A 23,039-nucleotide genomic window follows, 5' to 3' on the forward strand; every position below is an offset into this window, starting at 1 on the left:
ATCAAGAAAAATCTTTGGACTAGATCTGAGCATATAGGTATCTGGGGTGTAATGTGTGCGCTTTGGGACATAAACAAAAATGCAGAATTACCAAGTTCAAAAACATCCTTGAAATAGCATAAAATGGCCAAAACAATTCAATGGAAATTTAACATGAAGGGAGAAAAATGCCTCAATGTGACAACTGTGTTTGACTTTTAAAGTGACTGATGATACTTTTCAGTGCAAGAAACGGCTCAGTTCTTTTCTTTGTAGCCTGCTGACAGTTTTCCCAGCCTTGGGGAACACGTGTGGGATATGTGGCAAACGACATAAAAACAGAACCTCAAATTGCCAGCATTGAGAGAAAGTGTATGATTTCACAGTTCACTGAAATTGAATCAAAGAAGGACAAAAATGCCACAAAAAAATGCACTCAGAAGGAAAAAAAAGTCCTATCCTTACTCTCTTTGCTCTGTGTTATAAAAAGGCAATCCTCATCTTTTATACATGAAGTTTATATTATAGCAGCAGTTGTTAAGCTGGTTCTGGCTGGGGATCCTCATGAGAAAGTGTGTCGTCTGTGGACCTGCTGGCTCTCCTGTCATGTGACCATCCATTTTGGGTTCTGACGCAATGCTGGGTGTTATAGTACACCGTTATGAAACATGGAATCAGTCCAGTGATGAGGGATGTTTTCGGTTGATGATATGTGGTAAATAACAAGGGGAAACATGAGAGCGCACCAATTAGACTGGAATTTCACATGTTCCCAGAAGTCAAATACCTCCTATCTGTTTGTTGTGGGAGGGGATATTCACTGTTTCCAAACACAGATGGATTCATTTGAAGCTGTGATTTGGGCCTCTTCTTTGCCACTCGTGACCAATCCCACTAGGGCAGAGGTCATGAGGGACCAGAGGGAGAGGGAGGGGTGGAACGAAAACAGCACAGAAAGAAGGCAGACCCTGCATTGTTATTTTTTCATTCTTTAAATCTTTACAAAGTGAGAAAAACTGTGTAAAGTAAAACATTCAGTTACAGGATCAGATATGAGGGGAGAGACACTGTAGACAACTAGAAACTATTTAAGTAATAATGAAATGATCAATAGCGTTTTTTCAAAAATGTTCTGTGCAACAAGATTAGCTTTTAGCTTCGTGGACCGAGCATAATGAGGACGGCAGAAAGCAAGACATGAAGCAAGAAATGAAGAGGAGGGGGGGGGGGTTGTGCAACAGCTTGACATTAATTAGGGTTGTCGAATGATGACGCGGCAGTCTATTGTCTCATCTGTCAGCAGCGTGCAGCCGCTCCCTCTCTTTTCTGTCTTTTCTCTCCTCGAAGTCAACTTGAAGGAACATTTGAAGGAATTCAACAACCTTTACTTTAAAAAAATATATTTATATATTCTACTTTTTTTTTTTGACTGAGTGCATTATGGGTAGTTGTGAATAGTAAGGCTGACACGATTTTGTTTCGGGATTAAAGCATAGATAAACATGTACACACACTTAGAACAACCTAACTCTGATTCTGAACTTTACTCAAGTACTGTATGTGAAGGAAAATCTTAATGAGCAACCAAAGAAGCTGAGAGCGAAGTGATGTCTTAGGCTGACGGGTTATTAGATCTTATACAAGGAGAACAGATCATGAACAATACAAACAAATACAGAGATGCAGTCACGTTGTATGCCACCATCCATTCTGCCAACCAGCCGCTCCCCTACTTAAATATCCTCTAACATGAGAGGGATAGAGGATCAAACTATATATAGAGTATAAGGTTTGAATATATTTTAATATATGTATATACTAATACATAGGAATTCGTCCGAAAATTACTTAACAGATAATTAATCTTATCAATAGAGGCAGAGAGTGCTGTTCATCAGAATAACAGTTACAGAAAATACCCAAATAATCACATTAAAATTTAAACCAAAACATGTCTTAAACAGATGTAAGTCAAAATTCAATTGAGTCGTTTAACCTTCAGTTTAGACATTTTATATTTTTATAAAATCAAAATCGATTATACAGCTATTATACAGATTATCTACCTCAAAGAATATTTTGGTAATCAAAACAAACCTGAATATAATATTTTTGCAAACATAACACACTTGAATACATATTTACTTATTAGTTAAAACCCTTCTTACCAACTTCTTACCAATCACCGGAATTCACTGTTAAAATGAAATGATCATCATTACACCTCTAGAATACATGGAATAATCCTTACAGGTACAGGCTACGACACCCTCTGTCCTTAGACCCTCGCATCACACAAGGAAAAACTTCCTAAAAGAAACCCCATAATTAAAGGGGAGGAAATGAAAGAGCAACTGAGGAGGGATCCCTCTCCCAGGACGGACAGACGTGCAATAGAAGTCGTGTGTACAGGATAAACAACATAGTACAAATACAACATTTGACAGAAAATGATGTGTTGAAAAAGAGAAAGTTTGGATGAATCCAGGAAAATGTCAAAAAGGCTTCCCGGTCTCCAGCAGGACCAGGGCACTTGTGTGCATCAGAGATGTAAGAGCAGCTCTCAGTGCCAATTACTTTCCAAGTGCCTCCTTGGGCTGCTAATAAAAGATAGAGTATCATTCTATTTTGTAATGCTACCGTTTTAACCTCTTGCAACTCCTTGTGTTTGGCTAGCATCGCTATGATAGAAGTGTTGAGATGGTTCTCTACAACTTTGGATAAGGAGATTAGTTCTTCTTGGGAAACATAAATACCATACCAGGGCAGAAAAATGCTAGCTCTTTGAGAGTGTGTACAATTGTATTATTATATTATTATTTTAATTGACTCATCCCTTTTCCTACATTTGTGTCGCAATGTGTACGTATGGAGGAAGCACGCCTCGTTTATTAGCATAGTTAGCCTTTGCGTTACTTTTAGAATCAGAATCAGTATCACCTGTGTGCAGCGTTATGTTACAATAACCAATTGTGAAATTGTGAAAATAGCTTTTAATATACTGGATATAAGAACAGAGGTTCAGATGTTCCAGAAAGCAAAGCATGCATCCCCACTACATCTGTTTCAATTGTGAAAGCAGAACCTGAAAGATATTGTGTGTCTGAGGGTGTCATTGCTCAAAGTCACAAAATAAATATAAAAAACCTAAATTTGGAATAGGGGTTTGCATTTATTCTGTAAATCAATTTTACGTATCAATTTATGTGTTTGACAATCTTGTGTAATTTGCTTATCACCAAACCAATCAATGGGAGCAATTTATGTGGATGTAAAGTGAGGCTCTATGAACTGAAATGTTAGAGCTGGACAGAAGTGTTGCTTTGTAGCCTGATGAGAAATGTTCAGACTTCATATTGCATGAGGAGCAGTACATGACATTAGGAGCCCATTCCAATGGGGACTGACTTTTTCCATAAGAACAGGAGCAGCTGCAACAGCTCGCCAACAAGCAGGCATCCCCTGCACTACAGGAGGTAGCCTAGAACAATAAAAAACACTGGGCGGTAATGAGAGTCATGTTTCTGAACCAAGATGCCCGAGGTGAAGCCCTTTAGTCTCAAGATTGGTGCTGATGTAAGGAAAGAGGATATGCTTTCAGTCCATTGCACAGTGGGAGGAGAAGACTGCGGCCGCACGTAAGACAGAGTCCATAGTTGCACTGTGAAAAGTGTCTGCAGTGGTTTGCCCCCCCAGAAATGAGAGCTTGTTTTTGGAAGAGGCATGGCATGTTGCTCAGGAGTTTCACTCTGTCTGGGAACAGGAGACGCTGTCCATTTTTCAGAACGTGACGCAAGTATGTCACTTTAGGTAGACAAGATTGCAGCTCAGTCAGAGAAGCTCTGTGACCACACTTAGCTGTCTTTGCAGGAGCAGAATCAAGTCTTTTTACAGGCCTCTTTAGAGGGTGAAGCAAAATTGGGCTTGCACCGTCTTCACATTCTAAACAAAGCACCATTTTTCGCTGTAGGGATTGTGAGATAGGTACAATACAGAGGCTTGAGTTAGACATTAATACACCTCGTTCTAGAAGAGATTAGGACTGCTTTACTGCCCTTGTTTCAAAGTCATTTTACGTAGAAGGACAAAGGTTACCAATTGAAACAAATAAAAATTATTCCAATAATTCAGTTATAAAAATGTGCATTCATGTATTTTGAATTCAAACTCAAGGAGATGACTATTTTTATATGGAGAAGGTGAAAACTATTCAAATAAAGTGGAAATAGGCTCAGTAGCATGTGACACCAACAGCCACTCAGTATACGGTTTGTAAACATACCATAAGAGTAGTGTGTCTGACCTGTGAATTTACTCATTTTAAAGAGACTTGATACATTCAGCATGAGGCAATTCATCAGAGTTCATGCTGGATCCCATTGTTCCAATTTTGATACCGACATTAGATTCTAAAAACTAAAACATTTGGGGAACTCAGTTACTAACTATATTGGTCTCATTCAAGGTTTCGGTGCGTTTCTCATCATTTCAGAAAGCTCTCCTGGAGTCCAGGGTTTTAGAATTATATGTGTTCCCACCATTATTTTAGGATTTAGATGTATATTAGCATTAGTACTAGTTCCTATGTGTCAATCGCAGCATTATTTTCTACGAATTATATTAGCCTATCAGCACGTTGTACAGGTAGTTTTGGTATATCTGAAACATTTCATTTATTCCTTTAGAAATGCTATAACTTTGTCTTTGCTGTGATGCAAACATGGTGCAGCAGAGGCTTGTTTTTCTCAATCTGGTCTGGGTGTTTTGTACTGTATATATATATATATATATATATATATATATATATATATATATATATATATAATAAGCATAAGCATGAGCTTTACTTGATCACTTCCATTTTATGCTACTTTCTACTTCTGCTCCACTTCCCTTCAGAGGAAGATATTACTACATTTCTGTGAAAGCTATAAACAGATTTGACATAAAAAAATATTTAGATTTGTAGCAATTTCATTCTATTCTTATATATTTAAACCACGGGTTCCCTACGTTGGGCCCCTTGTTGCATGTTTCACAAATCTGTGGCTTGTTAGCAATTACACCCCCCTTAACTTCTCACATGGTTTATTTGAATAACTGTGTGAGGCACAAAGAGGTAAAAATGGGATTAGACTCAAATCTAATAATGTCAGATATAATAATCAGTCACAGGGGACATTATTCTGCAGGATCTGTACTAATACTTTTGCTGCTTTAAGTACATTCAGCTGATAATACTTCTGTTTTTATGTAGGATGTTAAATGAATGACTTTTACTTGTAATGGAGTATGTTTACATTGTTGTATTAATACTTTCACATAAGCAAAGGTAGCTGTTAGGGGTGTGAACCTTTCAATAATAACAAGTTCAAGTTGTATAAAAAATTTAAATGCTGCTTTTTACGTAAATAAAATAGATGGGCTAAGGTTAGCTGCTTTTTTTTTAATCTCAGAAACTTGCCAATTTAAAACATATATTGTACACAAAATAATAATAAAACTCGTATTTTATGTGATTCTTCAAAAGATCACACAATAATGCTTGACACAACTTTGACTTGGTGTTTAGGATTTCTGTCTAGTATCAATATCCAGCTTCTTTTGTAGAAAACACTTTTAAAAAAATCGATTTTTGACATTTCAAGATAAGAATCTTGATTCTTACATTCCCTCACCTCGTAGTAGCTTTGTGGTATAGTAGTGTATTATTATTATTATTATTATTATTATTATTATTATTATTATTATTATTATTATTATTATTATAGTATAGTGTTTCCCACAAAGATTCCTTTATTTAAATGTTTTTTTAAATTGAGTATATAATCTTCCGTTTCTTCTTTAGACAAAAAACTATTTTCTTCTTCTCATTGCTGACAGAAGCTATTTTTGCTGACACTTGCTGTACACAGTAAGGGTATGTTATGATAGAGCTGATTAATGACTGTATAGCTTTGTGCAGTGGGCTGTGTGTCGCTGCTGGGTGTGTATCCTCTCTCCAGCCCAGCCACTTCACATTAAAAGCTTCCTGAAGAGCTGAAATGAGTGGAAATAATCCATCAGATGTATTTCCCCCCCGGCCATGTGGATATAATTCAACATGTATTGGATTTTATTTTGGATCAGCAGCAAAGGAAATGTGGAATACACTCTAAAGCAAAAGCAAACATGTTTAATTTATTCAGAGGGTACACAAATGAAATGGGCTTTAGCGGCTCGGAAAACAAACATGGCATTAATGTGCAGTTTGCACACACCACTTCTACAGGAAATATTAAACATGTATGTGTCCTGAGAAACAGGAGAGACAGAAACATCACACCAGTGCAATGACTTTGGCATTGAATAAACAGAAATATGAATCTAAAAGAGAAGGAAAGAATAAGAATGTGACGTATGTAAAGAGCGCCTTACTAATTCTATGATATAGATAATATGTAACAACTTTTTGTTTTTATGCAAGAGCAGAGTAAAAGAGAATGAAAACGTTTTGATGCCGCTGCAGTGTTTATTGGTCTATATGTGCATGCTAAATATGGGTACTGATTTTAATAGAGATGCAACTGGAGATTATTTCATTGTCAATTAATCCACTGATTATTTCTCGATTTATAGATAGTTGTTTTTGTCTATAAAATGTCAGAAAATGGTGAAAAATATTGATAAATGTTTCCCAAATGAGTAAAGAAACCAGGAAATATTCACATTTAAGAAACTGTAATCAGAATTTTGTCAAACAAAAATGGATTATTGAAATTGTTGGCAATTCATTTACTAATCGATTAATTTTTGCAGCCTTTTACTATTTTACCATTATCATTCAGTGGGTTTAATTTACATTTATCTTGTTTTCATTATTATAATCAAGTTTGTTTTATTTTCCATCTTATTTTCCATTAATCATAGCATTCTATCTCTGTTTTCTATGTTAATTCTATTTCTATTTTCCCTTACGAAGCACTATTTGTTGCATTTCTTGTCTGAAAGACAAATAAATTTTAATTTAAAAGATCAAATAAAAGCATGATAAAGTAAAACAGATGTCAGATATTTCATATTTTTTGTGACCCAAATATTCAGATCTTTGGTTTTGTGTTCATTGGTGTTGGGATTTAGAACTTCCTTTATGTGGCTTGTAAGGATTGTAAGGAGAGATTGTTGAAGGTCTGTTGCTGTGCTCCTTTAGGTTTAGAGTATGTTACAGTACAATGATGGACCATACAGCTGCATGCCAGTGTTTCACCTACGCAATGACAGGTAATAGTAGTGGGCCTCTCTGTCTGTGAGGTGCTCTCTTATATGCCGTCTATGTTACATTCCTATTATATCCACATTCTTGGAACCTGTCCAAAACTTATTTTTTTGCCTTTTCCATGTATTCCCTCCTGCAGGAGCACATACATGACAGAAGAATTGAACAAGTAGAAGAATGTGTACAAGGAATTGTAAATGGTAGACATGAGTAGTATTGAGAATTGAGAATAGTATGAGCATATAAGAGAAAATGTATGACATCATCCAGGATGTTTGTTCTATATGTGAGGCCACATCTAGTTCACAAGTTTTGTTAACTGTGTTCACTGATTGGATGAAAATCCTGCAGTCCACAATTTCTTATTTAATTCAATTTCGTATAAATCTGTTAAAATGTACATGCCATCCATACTGGAACACTCCATAATAATAATAATATGTTTTGGATTTTAATCAAATGTGACTATATACACACAGTATATAGTCCAGTTTTGCTCAGCTATCAAACTCCCTCATTTCTGATCGGAAAGAATGCAGCAAATTTGTTGTGAATATGGGTCGAGTTTATTGATGTTGAAGGCCGATGATGACACTGTTGAGGAGTTGGAGGTGGAGGCAGAGCATTTTAAATGGGGACAGAGGAAAAGCCTGGTTGTTAGTGAGACAGCTCCCTCCCTGGACTGTGTGATCCTCTGTGTGGTCAAAATATCCCTGAGAAACCTTTGGCACACGAGGGTGACACTGCTACCAATCTTCTCGCCGCACACTGCGAAGTTGATCAAAGAGTGTGTTTGCCAACTGCTGCAGCATTCCTTTAGGTTTGTGCAATTGCTCCGCTCCTTGTGCCTCTTCCACTGCAGCTGAAAAATCAGTGTGAGGACTGCATTCATCCAAGTAAAGGTCCAGTCATGTGTGAGAGCCAGTGGGCCAGGGCTGGGCCTGCCTGCGACTATTTGCTTTTCCAGCTGTTTCCTAGACTCACCCTGTGAGTGTGAGAGACAGTGGTGTGGACGTGCATGTGTGTGTTGGTTTGGAGGTGGGGAGTGGGGGGCTCTGGTGTGAGATGGAGAGATCGTGAGTTTGAGGAAGGAAGATAGCGAGGAAGAGAGAGCTACAGAGAAAGTATGTGTGTTCAGTTTAAGTGAGAGTGTCTCCTGTTTCTATTACGCTGCAGTGTGTTTGCACAGTGGAAACACCCCGAGACAACCCAGGTGCCTCATACAGTATATACTCTCTCATTCATACACACACACACACAAACACAGAGGAAGATGTAGTCCTGTGTGCGCATGCCTCCACGCAAACACGCCCATTTGCCTGGCTGCCCTTCATATAGACTGATCCGCCTCTCAGACACAAAGCCACAAGGGATGGCCTAGATTCCAGCACATGCATGCACACACAGGCAGGCTGCAAGAAAAGATATCACGCAAAAATACACATTTAAATGTCAAGTATATAAACTGTATAATGCATACATACAGTCATAACTTCCTTTTTTATATTCAACTCGACCTTGATGCTCAATTGTGAATTCCTTGTGTTTAATGTTCATAAACACTGGAGGCTTTGAAGAAGGCAGTTGTGAGCTGTAAATAAGTTTTAAAATGTGATTCATGCATTTATTGGAGCTGGAACAAAGGTTTCTTGAAGCTACGGTCAAACCATCTATTTACCATTGTATGACTATAACATAGTTGCCCATAACCATTTAGCTTTGTATAAATAATATATATATATATATATATATATATATATATATTGTATATCTAAATTATATTCCTGAAATGGACAAAATGTATACTATACTGTGGCATAGTAGGCTAATATGGTAGCCTATAGTATAGTCTAGTAGTATTGTATAGCATAGCATAGCATAGCTTGGTTTAGTATTGTATATTATAGTATAATATAGTATATTATATTATATTATAGTTTAGTATAGTATAGTATAGTTTAGTATAGTATAGTATATTATATTATATTATATTATATTATATTATATTATATTACTAGTTTAGTATAGTATAGTATAGTTTAATCTAGTATAGTATCGTCTCTTCTCGTCTCTTCTCGTTTCGTTCCTTTCGTCTCGTCTCGTCTCGTCTCGTCTCGTCTCTTCTCGTCTCGTCTCTCCTCTTCTCTTCTCGTTTCGTCTCGTTTCGTCTCTTCTCTTCTCGTTTCGTCTCGTTTCGTCTCTTCTCTTCTCTTCTCTTCTCTTCTCTTCTCTTCTCTTCTCTTCTCTTCTCGTTTCGTCTCGTTTCGTCTCGTTTCGTCTCGTCTCTTCTCTTCTCGTTTCGTCTCGTTTCGTCTCGTCTCGTCTCTTCTCTTCTCTTCTCTTCTCTTCTCGTTTCGTCTCGTCTCGTTTCGTCTCGTCTCGTCTCTTCTCTTCTCTTCTCTTCTCGTTTCGTCTCGTCTCGTTTCGTCTCGTCTCGTCTCTTCTCGTCTCTTCTCTTCTCGTTTCGTCTCGTTTCGTCTCGTCTCGTTTCGTCTCGTCTCGTCTCTTCTCTTCTCTTCTCGTTTCGTCTCGTCTCGTTTCGTCTCGTCTCGTCTCTTCTCTTGTCTTCTCTTCTCTTCTCGTTTCGTCTCGTCTCGTCTCGTCTCGTCTCTTCGCTTCTCTTCTCTGCTCTTCTCGTTCGTCTCGTCTCGTCTCGTCTCGTCTCGTTTCGTCTCGTCTCGTCTCGTCTCGTCTCTTCTCTTCTCGTTTCGTCTCGTCTCGTTTCGTCTCGTCTCGTCTCGTCTCTTCTCTTCTCTTCTCTTACTCGTTTCGTCTCGTCTCGTTTCCTCTCGTCTCGTCTCTTCTCGTCCTTCTCGTTTCGTTTCCTTTCGTCTCGTCTCGTCTCGTCTCGTCTCGTCTCTTTCGTCTCGTCTCTTCTTCTCTTCTCTTCTCTTCTCGTTTCGTCTCGTTTCGTCTCTTCTCTTCTCGTTTCGTCTCGTTTCGTCTCTTCTCTTCTCTTCTCTTCTCGTTTCGTCTCGTTTCGTCTCGTCTCTTTCTTCTCGTTTCGTCTCGTTTCGTCTCGTCTCGTCTCTTCTCTTCTCTTCTCTTCTCGTTTCGTCTCGTCTCGTTTCGTCTCGTCTCGTCTCCTCTCTTTCTTATAGTTTAGTATAGTTTAGTATAGTATAGTATAGTATATTATATTATAGTTTAGTATAGTTAGTATAGTATAGTTTAGTATAGTATAGTATATTATATTATATTATAGTTAGTATAGTATAGTTTAGTATAGTATAGTATATTATATTATATTGTATTATATTATATTATATTATATTATATTATAGTATAGTATAGTATATTATATTATATTATATGATATTATAGTTTAGTATAGTATAGTATAGTATATTATATTATAGTTAGTATAGTTTAGTATAGTATAGTATATTATATTATATTATATTATATTATAGTTTAGTATAGTATAGTTTAGTATAGTATAGTATATTATATTATATTATAGTTTAGTATAGTTTAGTATAGTATAGTATAGTATTATATTATATTTAGTATAGTTTAGTTAGTATAGTTTAGTATAGTATAGTATATTATATTAATTATAGTTTAGTATAGTATAGTTAGTATATATAGTATATTCTCTTCTCTTCTCGTCTCTTCTCTTCTCTTCTCGTCTCGTCTCGTCTCTTCTCTTCTTCTCTCTTCTCTTCTCTTCTCGTCTCGTCTCGTCTCTTCTTCTCTCTTCTCGTCTCGTCTCGTCTCTTCTCTTCTCGTCTCGTCTCGTCTCGTTTCGTCTCGTCTCGTCTCTCTCGTCTCTTCTCTTCTCTTCTCGTTTCGTCTCGTCTCTTCTCGTTTCTCTCGTCTCGTCTCTTCTCGTTTCGTCTCGTCTCGTCTCTTCTCGTTTCGTCTCCTCGTCCCTTCTCGTTTCGTCTCGTCTCGTTTTCGTCTCGTCTCGTCTCTTCTTCTCGTTTCGTCTCGTCTCGTCTCGTCCTTCTCGTTTCGTCTCGTCTCGTTTCGTCTCGTCTCGTTTCGTTCGTCCGTCTCGTCTCGTCTCGTCTCTCTCTCCTCTTCTCTTCTCGTTTCGTCTCTCTCGTTTCGTCTCTCTCTCTCGTCTCGTCTCTTCTCTTCTCTTCTCGTTTAGTCTCGTATCGTTTCGTTTCGTCTAGTTGTTTCCTTTGTCTCTTTATTCTATTCTCGTTTCGTATCTCTCCGTCTTTTATTCTATTCTCTTTCGTTTCGTATAGTCTAGTCTCGTTCGTCCGTCTCGTTTCACTTCGTTCGTCTAGTCTAGTTCGCTAGTATTTATTCTAGTTTAGTCTGTCTAGTCTAGTATCGTCTGTCTAGTTTCGTCTCGTTCTGTCTAGTATCGTATTATAGTTTAGTATAGTATAGTCTCGTTTTGTTGTATATTTGTATGTTATTATAGTTTAGTATCGTATCGTTTGTTATTCTTCTATTATATTATAGTTTAGTATAGTATAGTATAGTATATTGTCCTGTAAATGCCTAGTATTGAAATGTCTAAACAACAAATGCACCTTTTTAATCTTAGAAGTAGATTTGTTGTTGCTTGCACTTTATAACATTGTTCTTTTAAGTCAGTTGTGACTCTCCTAAATTCTGCCTTTGGGCTTAAAAAAAAAGCCTGTGAAATTAGTATTGTTGTGATTAACAAGAGGCATAACTAATGTATGGACTAATAGGCCTATCAATAAAAAGATGATCTTCTTATTATCAAACAAAGTAAACACCCACAAACTTAGCATGTAAGCAGGTTATTCAAATAAACATCTATTATTAGAAGATTATTATATTAACGTTATTTTCTTCATAAGAAGGCGGTCAAGATGGAAACAATGTAACAAGTTGACAATTCTGTCTGATATCAAGCAAGTACTGAAAATTAGATTATAGCAACATTACAGATGTTTGCCTGAGTAGAGTTTCAATGAAGCCAACTGTGACAATCTTGTTGATGTAACTGTAACAGCATCAAACTCCATCCATAATAAATACATCTCCACCGCCTTACAACAGCCCTGATACAGTTAGAGAAGACAGCAAAAATGTATTCTGTAACATTACAAGTTGTGGAATCATCCACACTGCCTTGAGAACATCAAGAGCTAGACTTCCATGATTAGTTTTTTTCAACATGTAGCATGCCATAGAATATCACATGGGGAATAAGAAGGATGGCTTTCTCAAATCCCCTTTCACACAGCACAGAATGCAAACTCTGACAGACCCTAATCCATTCACAGAGAGCTCAAAGACACCATTAAGCAGGCTTCAAGTTGCCTTTTTTTTTTTCATTTGTCAGAAAGGGCCTCAAGTTACCTGTCTCATTTGTACCATTGCATGAAATGCACGGCAAGTTATGGATTACTGGCTGGAATGTTGTCAACATACACCATCTTGTATTAAAGGTCATAGGTTGGGTCCCTGCAACAGCCATACAGCCTAAAATCCAGTTGGTATGTACAAAAAGACACCAAATTCCAATTTCTCCTGGCTGACGCTGTGCTCTGCAAAGCCCATCCAAAGAAATGATAAGAGATGGATATAAGAAGAGAATCACTCATAATTACAGAGTGGGTAATGAGGTGATTGAAGTGCTATAATAAAACCTCCCATGGGTGACATAGTATAGCACCACAGGGCCCTATCATTCCCCCCACCAAGTAGACAAATTAGATCCTCTCCATACACTATGGACACAGACCAGTAAGTGGGTTAGTGAAAATGTTTTTCATTGCCCTTGGTATGTTTGTATCCTATCAGTTACCACCAGTTTCCAGGACAGAGAGATCAGAAAGAGAGGGAAGAGGAAGCTTTCATATATTATGTATAGGTAAATCATAAATAATTCATCATGAGAAATGGACAGTTACACAGTACATGCAACATGTAAAATTCAAAATTGTCAAAAAACTCATTTGTACACACACATGTATAAAAATAAACGTTTGTGACATTCCTCACCATCTCTCCAGCCTCGATACATGCACGAAAGCAAACGCCCTGAACGTCACGAGCTCCGCGGTGTAACTCTAATCTTTATATTTCGTTATGTTTTTGTTATTATTTTATTAACTATTACTTTTGACGAAATTGTTTACTACCTATCAGGCCGTGTGCTACGTCACGACACACCCCTATATGGTAAGGAGACAGCTGGAGACTCCAGCGCGAGACTGACACGCTTCTAGACCAATGGTAGCAGACACTACTCCAGAGTGGAGAGCTGTGATTGGACACTGGGGGGATTATATATATATATGTATATAGATATGCCTGACTGTTAAACCGTGAGGGGCGGGACTATGAAGAAGTGCTGCCCATCTATGTTGATACAGATCTAAAAAAACTGGACTAACAGAATGTCTGCTTACGTTGCCCTTCGCATGGACTAATGTAAGTTGTTTTGCACTTTTCTGTACGTTTGGGAGTGTTCTGTGTAGTGAAAGGGGAGGTAACATTACAATTGCATTGTAGTTTTGCTATTTCTCATTTCGTTTTTGCTGAGAAGTGCTTTCAGGCCGAGTGGCACACGCGCTATTCAGACCAGTGAAGTGAGCCGCTGTAAACGTAGCGTTAGCTGTTGTTATTGCTCTCTAGCGGGCTGCAATATTTTGACATGCATGTGTACTCTGTGTGTCCATGCGTACTGTCATTGTAAGGAGGTCATTTCACACAGCACACAAGACAATAATACCCACGGTGTGTGGACATTCAAGGACATTTTCGTATTGAAACTGCAGATGTTTTGTTAGCAAGTCCGAGCCCCGTTAACGTCCGCTCATGTGTGGAGAAAGGAGACTGCGAAACCCCCTTTTTAAAATGTGGCAATTGAATATGGCCGTGCAAGTTGACTAATGTACAGAACATGTAACATGATTTCAGAGACGTATCTTAAATGGTTAGGATCCACTCTTCAATTCGATATAGATTTTACCCACTAACATGTTAAATTATGGCTCTGCTTTTAGTCCCACGTTAGCACAATAGCAAGTGTAGGAGGATAGCAAGCAGTGTGAACACTCCTAAAACTTTAAAGTTTTGTTTGGATGAAGAGCTGCACCATGTGTAAGTTGTGTAGCGAATGTCCCAGAAGTGTCGACATGTTTCGCGAAAGGTCTAAAGTGTTCTCGGGAGTGTTTACATATGCTTAAGCAAGGCAACTATTGAGTTGTTAGATTTATTGAATGACGTTTGGCGTAACAGTGTGTCCATGCAAGAAATAACGGGACGTCATCAGTGCTCTAACGTTACCCAACTCCCAGCCCCCCGACTGACCGTTAGATAGTCCTGCCTAATCACTCCTCCTTTCTTCTCTGTTGACAGTTTTGTTTTATTCGGAGGAAAAGTTTTTCAGCGTGGGGAAATTGTAAAAAAGAAAAGGAAAAAAGAAGCCGCCTTCAACTCCACCGGCTCGGAGAATTTGGCGACCTGGCTCTAAGGTTTGGGCCCCCCCTCTGCTACTGCACAAAGTGAAGGTTGATATGCCACACCAGGTAAGACCAGCATTCACAAGCTTGGTTTCGTGACAGAAGCGCATGAACGACTCAAGTTAGCATACAATGCTGTGAGCTAGCCGCTGCATATGATAAAAAAAGGAAAATAAATCCTGCAGCTTTTCTCTTTGTTTCCTCGATATTCCGCGTTTTACGTGCGTTGAGGCCACATGTCATTTCACATTGCAGATTTATTTTGCATTTCAGCACAACTCTACACTAGCCTTGTCCCGGTTATGTTTTGTGTGCGGTGTTATTGTTATAGGCGGGTGCTTCCCTCCACATTCCACATGTGTATGTCTGCCTGCCTGCAGCAGGGCCAGTGCGCAAATCCCAAAATGCTTATAGGAAAATAAACCAAATTGGAGGCTATTACACTACGTTAAATGAATATTATTACTGACTTTGTGTATAAAGCAACTGGCAGATGGATGTTGGGATTCGTGGAGGTTGTCAGTCTCTGATGTGGCGGAGGCTGCTCCTCTTTGCTCGCGGGGAAGACAAAGGGACAGATCAGCGTGGAGCTGAGTGGAGTAGAATGGACCCAGTCAGTTACTGCAATTAGAGAGAATGTTGTTGTTGTGTTACTCTTGGACAGTTATTGGACAGTATGTTGAAAAGATATTCTATTTTATCCCATTCTATATCGCATCCTACATGTGTATTATCAGATAATGGCAATTACACTTTGAGGCTGACGTTTTAAACAAAACCATCAGTCCTTCTTTGAATATGATTAGGTAATTGTTTTAACTTTATTGAAAGAGTAGCATTATCTTTAATTATGGGCATACTTGATTCCTATGAGTGTTTCCACTTAGGCTGAAAGTGGGTTTCTTGGCTTAAGAGAAATTGAACTGTATTTGAATTATACTTCAGAGAAATGTTATGCGTGGAGAGATAATCTTTCTTTCCCCCACAAACTCTAAGATTTTCTATTTGGACAAAAACACTATAGCTGTACTGCTCTGTTTGTAGTGCTGAGCTGGAGTTTCAGGGACTGTTCCAGTCACTTTGTTTTGTAGCGTTGACTCTGTTGAATATGGTGGAAGACAATGTACCATCTGTAAATCTAATGCAATGACTATGAGATTGGAAATAATGTTTGGTTCTTTGAATACATGTTGTGTCATTTTGCCATATTGTGGTTGTATTGCATTTGTATGACAGCTTGTTTTGGCACATTGTGATTTTACTGGGTTGCTGCTCTCCTGTGTTGTGAGTAAACACGGCATGCAATAACATGATTTACTGACCACTTACCTCCCACTGCTGGACCAAAAACCTTGTATCTCCAGGAGGGCATCGTATCATGCCTTCACTAATGTGATGTTTCTCAGCATCACCCGCTCCATTTTGTTGCCAGCACAAGAGACCTACATCATTCTCTGAATCCATTGAATCAAAATGTTCAGTTTGTCAGTTTTGTGAATCTTAAAAGAGCTGGGAGTTGTGAGGTCATTTTTATGTCGCTTTGCTGTGTTAATTCCTTCATCTAAAGGTTCCTCCCACCCACATATTACCTCAGTGGGGTACAAAGGGTCTTTTTCTGTAATGAGGTGCTTAGTTGAGCACATTGTGCTCAGGATGTTTGTACTCTGCAGAGTTACAGGCAGGTTGTAAAATGATAACAGATGCATGGGGGCCTCAAGGTGCAGCATACTATTTTTGAAACATAAGCTAATTCCAAGCAATATGAAATGCATGTGTGCACACGATCCCACATTTGCACACATACCTACAGGTCTGCACATACTCACACACTTTGTTGCTAATATGAGTTAAACTTTTCCAGTGACTTTGTTCCGTTCATGGAGTTTTAAAGTCAGTGGTTTGCTGTGAAAGAGATCCGTACAAGGACATCTCATTCTAGTACAGATGCAACAATTTGTTAAGACTCTCCAGACTTAATCTATTATCTTGTGTTTTGAAAGTGATGTTAGAAGCAGATGTTTAAAATAAAATGTGTTGTCGTACGTAAGATGTGTCTTTGCCCTGATATGGATATAGACAGTTTTAAGGTTTTTGTAAACTGTAGTTTTATCAAAGCCTGAAAAAGCTAGTAGGTCTACAAACAAATATGTTTACTATAGATTAAAGGAATAATTGGTGATAATTTTCTCCATTATTTGATGATTAGTTATTTTTTTTTGAAATAGCATGTTTTGTCTGACAAAAGGAACAACTGCTTATTATCACATAAGACAAAATGAAGCAGCAATTTGAGAAGTTAAAGCATAGAATCAAATCATTTGAGAATGTGTTAATGGTTAAAATAGCCTCACACAAATGTGGGTTTTTGGCTAGTCAGACGAGTTGGATACCTAAAATATCTAATTTTGTGTTAATGTAAAAAAAAAGATCCACCATAAAGCAGTTCTGCTCAGTGATTTACAACATCAGTGACAATTGGTTAAATATACATATGAAAGGGAGAACTACCATCATATAGACTGTGGCATAATTATTTCATGATAAACTCATTTAATATTGCCTAAGTATATATCATGATATTGCTAGTTTATGCTAGTTTTCCTTGTTGACCCTTACTGCTACTCAGGCTGTCCTTAAAGCATCAGGGGCAGGATTTGAGGGCGGAGTGTGTCGAGCCTCTCCATGAGATATAGAATACAGTATTGACGAGTGCAGTGCTGGGTTTATGCTAGGTTTGGGCAGATATATGATACCCTTCTCTGTCCACCATGTTCAACAACAGTTGGTGATTGTTTGAGGGCGTATTGGTTTCACACAGTCGGTGATTTATTTATATTTGGCAAGCTATGCCGATTTTTCTAGGTCCTGTCCTCAATGGGGTTTTCAAAGTTCAGACAAACATTTGGAGACTCATTCCAGTTTAATCTACACTGCTCTCAGATTTAGATGATCCCTCGTCACAATCCCTTGTCACAGACGGAGGCTCAGGCTTAGCTGAAGGATGTTTTAAAACGACTGGTGATGTTTGGGGATTTCCCCAATCAAGTCTGTTTTGCTCTGATCCCGATCTGAGTCCTTTTCAATAATAATGAGTCTGATACAACTATTCATTTAACTGTTGATGAAATATTTATCCGATGTGTCGATACGATATTTGCTGATATCACAAAGTCTTCCACGATACGATTTTGATACGATTCAGGTGCCTGCGATCGATATCATATGCCCATTTAAAACAATTGGTTAAATTTATATTGACTCATTAAAAGCAACATTATTTGACAATTTTATTACTTGGCTCTTCTAGACCATTTAAATGAAAACTATATTCTTTTTAATAAGAATAATTAAAACAGGCCTCCTGTTGTATAAGAATAGCTGTTGCTGTTGATAACTTGAGATACACTAGAGAGACGATGAGTCAGTAGTACTATGTCATAAAATGACAGGCACAATGCGATGCAATTTGAAGTAGAGTTTCAATAGCAATAATCTACTGGATGCCTAAATTTCCCTCGGGATCAACAAAGTATCTATCTATCTATCCATCTATCTACATTTTTTGTTTTGGCCTTCATCTTTTATTGTGCGGATTGCTGCAGTATTTCTGCTCAATTCAAACCGCTCAGTATTCTGTTGTCTTTTCTCTTGAATTTTCCCATTGTCTGTTAAATTATGGTGTTCTGTGTATTTCAAACAAAACGCATCACTCTCCTAGAAAAGACCTACCAGAAACCAGGTGTTTGCAAAGGCCAAATGTATATGCTTTCAAGCTCTGGCAGGAGGTTGAATCACTGTAATGTAATGAAGAATACATCAGTAATAGAGAGGAGGTACACAGACATTTGCCTGCTTTGTGACATGTAATGAGTTACTCCTTTCCCCCCCCCCCCCCCCCCCGTTATTCCTTCAGCCCCAGTCTCCTCCTCTCTCCTGGACTTAAACGGGGGCTAATGGATTCCTTATGAAATGTAATTGTGTAGCTACAACATAAATATAATGGAGGCTCTGGTGTTGTGGCTGGTGTGATTAGGTCTTGTTTGAAGCCCCTAAGGGGCCTGGCGAGATGCACGTCAATACCATACAAGTAGTGCTTACAGAATAGCAAATACTCAGGGGTCGGCATATGAATGACTTGCTGGTGAACAATGGCATAGAGAACCGAGATCACAGGGTGACTGCAGCACAACAACAACACTGCTAGGGTTAAAGGTTCAAATCCCACAAGGCCAAAATGTATTCACATTGGAAATGTAAAATGCTATTTGAATAATGTCCGTATCGACATACTGTTCCTCTCTGTTGTTTATATTACTTCCAGTATTGTTTTTTCTTTCCATGCAATGTGCCCATGGTTAGTGAAATATTAAAATACACTTAAAGTACTTTTTATTTCCCTACTCCTTCCCAGTATCAATCCAGATACAAATTGAATTGGCTGTAAGTCTAATCAATATTTGCCATTGCGACCAAGCTATCCCTCCATGCACAGATCTGAGACCAGTCAGCCCTTCTAATAATGTTCATCAGCATCCGTTTTACCCGTCAGGATGAGTTAAGATAAAGCACAGGCCCACTTTTCTTTTAGCACGGACGCTTAGGGCTTAAAGTGGCCAAAGAACAGCTTAAATGCTTAACAAGAGACTATAATCACCATCAGACTGTCTTTGCAGAAGCAACTTGGACAGCAAATCTGGATTCAGGTGATAGTAACATATGCCAAGTTCTAAAATAATAAATTGAAGAGTAAAGACCTCCATACCAGAAACATCTCGTATTGCCCCAGATAGAAATACCTGCTTCATAAGCTGGAGATAACATGGGGCCAAGCAAAGAAATCATGGAATCAGAACACTGTTTCAAATAACGTGTTTAAAAATGTTCTTAAGATGCAGTGGATCGCTGAAAGTAGGTTTCTTTCATGCAGCATCGGCACAGGCTGTTTGAGAATCAAACCCCACATTGACGGTTCCCCAGGTTCATTATTTGTATCACATTTTACAGTGTGCTTGCTGAGAAATATAATTTGGGGTATTTAAATTGGCAGAAAAACAGTCCTCTACCAATGGACTCATTCTCGTGCTGATGTATTCGTTGCCTATTGCCTAGGTGTTCTCCAGTAAGTACAACTATGTATAGATATTTCTGAAAGGTTCTGTAAAAGTCAGGAAAGTTTGTCTTCCTTTTTGTTTTGCATCGTACGGGAGAGTATTAGGGTCGAAAATAAGTTATACAAAATGAGGACGATTTTTTATTTTTATTTTGCATTTGCGAGAATAAAGCAATGTCGAGAATAAAGTCAAATGTGCTTTGCTGTGCGTGTGCGTGTGCTGTATGACCTGATGGAATATTCATGGAGAAAAAGCGTTGAAATATTACGGTCAAAAAACATTTCCCATGTCACACAAACTCGTGCCTTTTTAACAAGCAGTAATCAAAGTCTGCCTTTTGTTTCCGAAAAAGCAAAGCTCATTCATTGACTTTGATTTGGTTTAACTGGAATCAGACAACCAAACTCCACGCTAAAGATATTTCCTTAACCAGCCAAAACTGTCTTCTGTGTTTCCATTGATTTAAACTGAGGCTTTTTAATTAGACTGATGTGAGACTTAACTCTGACATTTCTTACTGCCACACTAAAAGCTCAACAGTGCAGCCACTCATTAAGTGTGTGTGTGTGTGTGTGTGTGTGTGTGTGTGTGTGTGTGTGTGTGTGTGTGTGTGTGTGTGTGTGTGTGTGTGTGTGTGTGTGTTGTGTGTGTGTGTGTGTGTCCGTCTCCGTCTCCATGCTGGGTTGATGTATTCATCAAGACGTGCTGTGAAGAAGTGAGGATGAGCTCCTCACAGGGACCCTATATACTATATTCAAACCCCAATAAGCTCCCAAAACGCTAGCTGAACGCTAGCTGTACTGTAGAAACATGTTTGATAAGTTACTCCGTCGTCATGCATAATGTTAACATAGGGTAGGAATAGGTTATCCACACGTTATCAATACATTGGCTGTAGGGTTCACCGTCAGCCGACGTAGCCTTCATCTAACGTAGTCATGTAGGTATTCACGTACTGTATACGTAGGTAAGTATTCACGTACGTATTCCGTATTCCCGTATGTCTTATATATATCAACGTAAACCAGCGAGTTGCCGATATTTTGTATACGCCATATTTTTGTATACGTTATGCATTTGTTGGGTATTCGTCTGATACATTTTGTATAAGTAAGTGATGCGCTATCAATAGGTTAGACATGTGTATCTGGATATGTTCACTTTTCCAATCCGATAAAAAGTTGGACGTATTTGGACTCCGACAAATTCTCATATACGCCGGCATACGTTTGTGCCATGTGTGACAGGGCCTTAAGAGAAGAGTGACAGACTGTCCTGAACTGCAAACCTGTGTGTAATTTTCAGTTGCACCAAGTTTTGCATCCAGATGATAACTTAAAGCTGCACTAATTAATATTTTCAATATGTCAAATTACTACGTGGAACAGGAGTCTCTGGAGACTTTGCACTTGTTGTTTTGGTTTTATCTCTATGATTGACTGGTTATGAGGGGTGTTGACTTTGGTATTTTAATTTATGACGTGCTTGTTGTACTCTTAATTTTATCTGTATATATTTTCATAAATATATTATGTTTTTCTTCAATACACCTTACCCACAATTAACCTTCTGCCCGGGCACAGTCCAGTCCAACACACCTGCACAGTAGCAGCTCCAGCCTACACGCTGGCCATGTTGTCCTGTAACCCTCCTGTTTTAGTGTTTGTTCATTATCTACACATTCAGTGAAATAAAATGTGTGCACCATGGTCATTGTTTAGTTATATAGTTTTAGCACACCACAGAGTATCTGTCTATCTTTAAAGGTGCATTTTTTCCAAACTTTGGAGAGAGAAAGGCAAGCTGGTTGTTTCTGTGTGCTTCCACACTTACAAATTGGACGGAAATGACGTCATCTCGAAACCGTCATCATTTAATAATGTTCTCCAAAAAAGGGGTGTTAACATTCTGGATATTGCTGGGAATTGCCCCGGAGTGAGAAGGAAACATAAAACACAAGCAAATGAGATTCAGCTTCGGTCTCGTTCTTGCTCACTTTTTCTCCGTCTGTCTGTTGAGGCCCTGTGTAAGGGGCTTTCAGTGAGCTACTAACCCCTCTCAACCTTTTTTTCCCCCTCCATTCCTAATTTTCTCTTTCCCGATGCTACTGTAGCACAGAGAGGCAGAGACAAGCCCACAGAGGGGGATTGGTTGTAACTCAACAGGCCCCCCACAGAAGGCTCCACCCATCCTGTTTGTGGGACAATTAGTCATCCTCCCTAAAGTGTTGTGTTGTGTTGTGTTGTGTTTTAGAGGGTGTGTGTGCACATGCAGCGGCATGTGCACACACACCCTCTAAAAGCAGTCAATATCCTTTATTACTATTGGCATAATTATTTCATGCCTCAATGTCTTTCTCTCTCTTCTTTTTCTTCCTGCCTGCATCCTTTTGACACGTGGATCTTTTGGACACGTGTACATATACACCATGGATCCAGTCAGTGTAAATGCAGAACAGCAGGCCGAAGCCGACATGACTAAGCATGTTTTTCAGCTTAGAGCTATAGGCCTAGCACTTTCACTTGGATTTCAGAGTTGGAGAAAAGAAAATTATATTTGACATTTACTCATTGTGCAAATGTCTCTTTTTTTAAAATCTTATTGGCACTTTAAAACGGTCTTTAAAATGGGTAAAGATGTTGCTGCTAACAACTTTTTCTATTCTTGTTCTCATCCAGTTTCACCATGTGCTATAAACAAGCTAGATTTGACAGTTTTATATCTGGTTTTGGATTTATAATTGGTCATAAGTCCGATCCCAGTAGATTTACAAATGTCTTTGAAAACTTGGCTTCTTTGCCCTCTTTGTCAATCTATTAAACTAGGAGGAAGCTAGACTCAGTTTTTATGTCTCTATTTGTGCTTTAATGTATTTGTATGTGTGTTTATCTTTAAAACAAATTGATTAATATATAAATTATGAAAACTGTCAGATATTCTGAATTTTCCAGAGACTCCAAATACATGTTGTGTAAATATTGATAGCATCTATTCATAAAGTCATAAAAGTGGGATTTAAATTTTTCACTCATTTTAACTTCAATGAAGTGCCGGAACAAGTGTGTGATAATGTTGGATGATTGTTGTGATGTTTTAAGCAAATCCAGGAAATGACATGTAGGGATCTGGACGTTAAAATCATAACCTAAATAAACAGCGTTAATTTAATGTTAGTATAATTTCACACCTTTTTCTCTGCCTTCCATCTTATTTTGTCCACAGTTAAATACAGAATGGGTTTATTGCAACACAGCTTTTCCGTTTCTTTGCTTTCTTTTAATTTGG

At 38.3% G+C, this 23,039-nt stretch overlaps 1 protein-coding gene across 1 annotated transcript in view; it reads left to right on the forward strand.

Moving 5' to 3' along the window:
* The first annotated feature begins 13,509 nt into the window (after positions 1-13,509).
* Positions 13,510-23,039, forward strand: part of LOC115011066 (vitamin D3 receptor A) — a 67,612-nt gene continuing 58,082 nt past the window's right edge. Inside the window, exons 1-2 of the mRNA XM_029436002.1 lie at positions 13,510-13,609; positions 14,540-14,709. The gene's annotated coding sequence lies outside the window, so the exon portion shown is untranslated. The remainder of the gene's footprint in view (positions 13,610-14,539; positions 14,710-23,039) is intronic.

Source organism: Cottoperca gobio, chromosome 7, assembly GCF_900634415.1.
Source record: "Cottoperca gobio chromosome 7, fCotGob3.1, whole genome shotgun sequence".
NCBI lineage: Eukaryota > Metazoa > Chordata > Actinopteri > Perciformes > Bovichtidae > Cottoperca > Cottoperca gobio.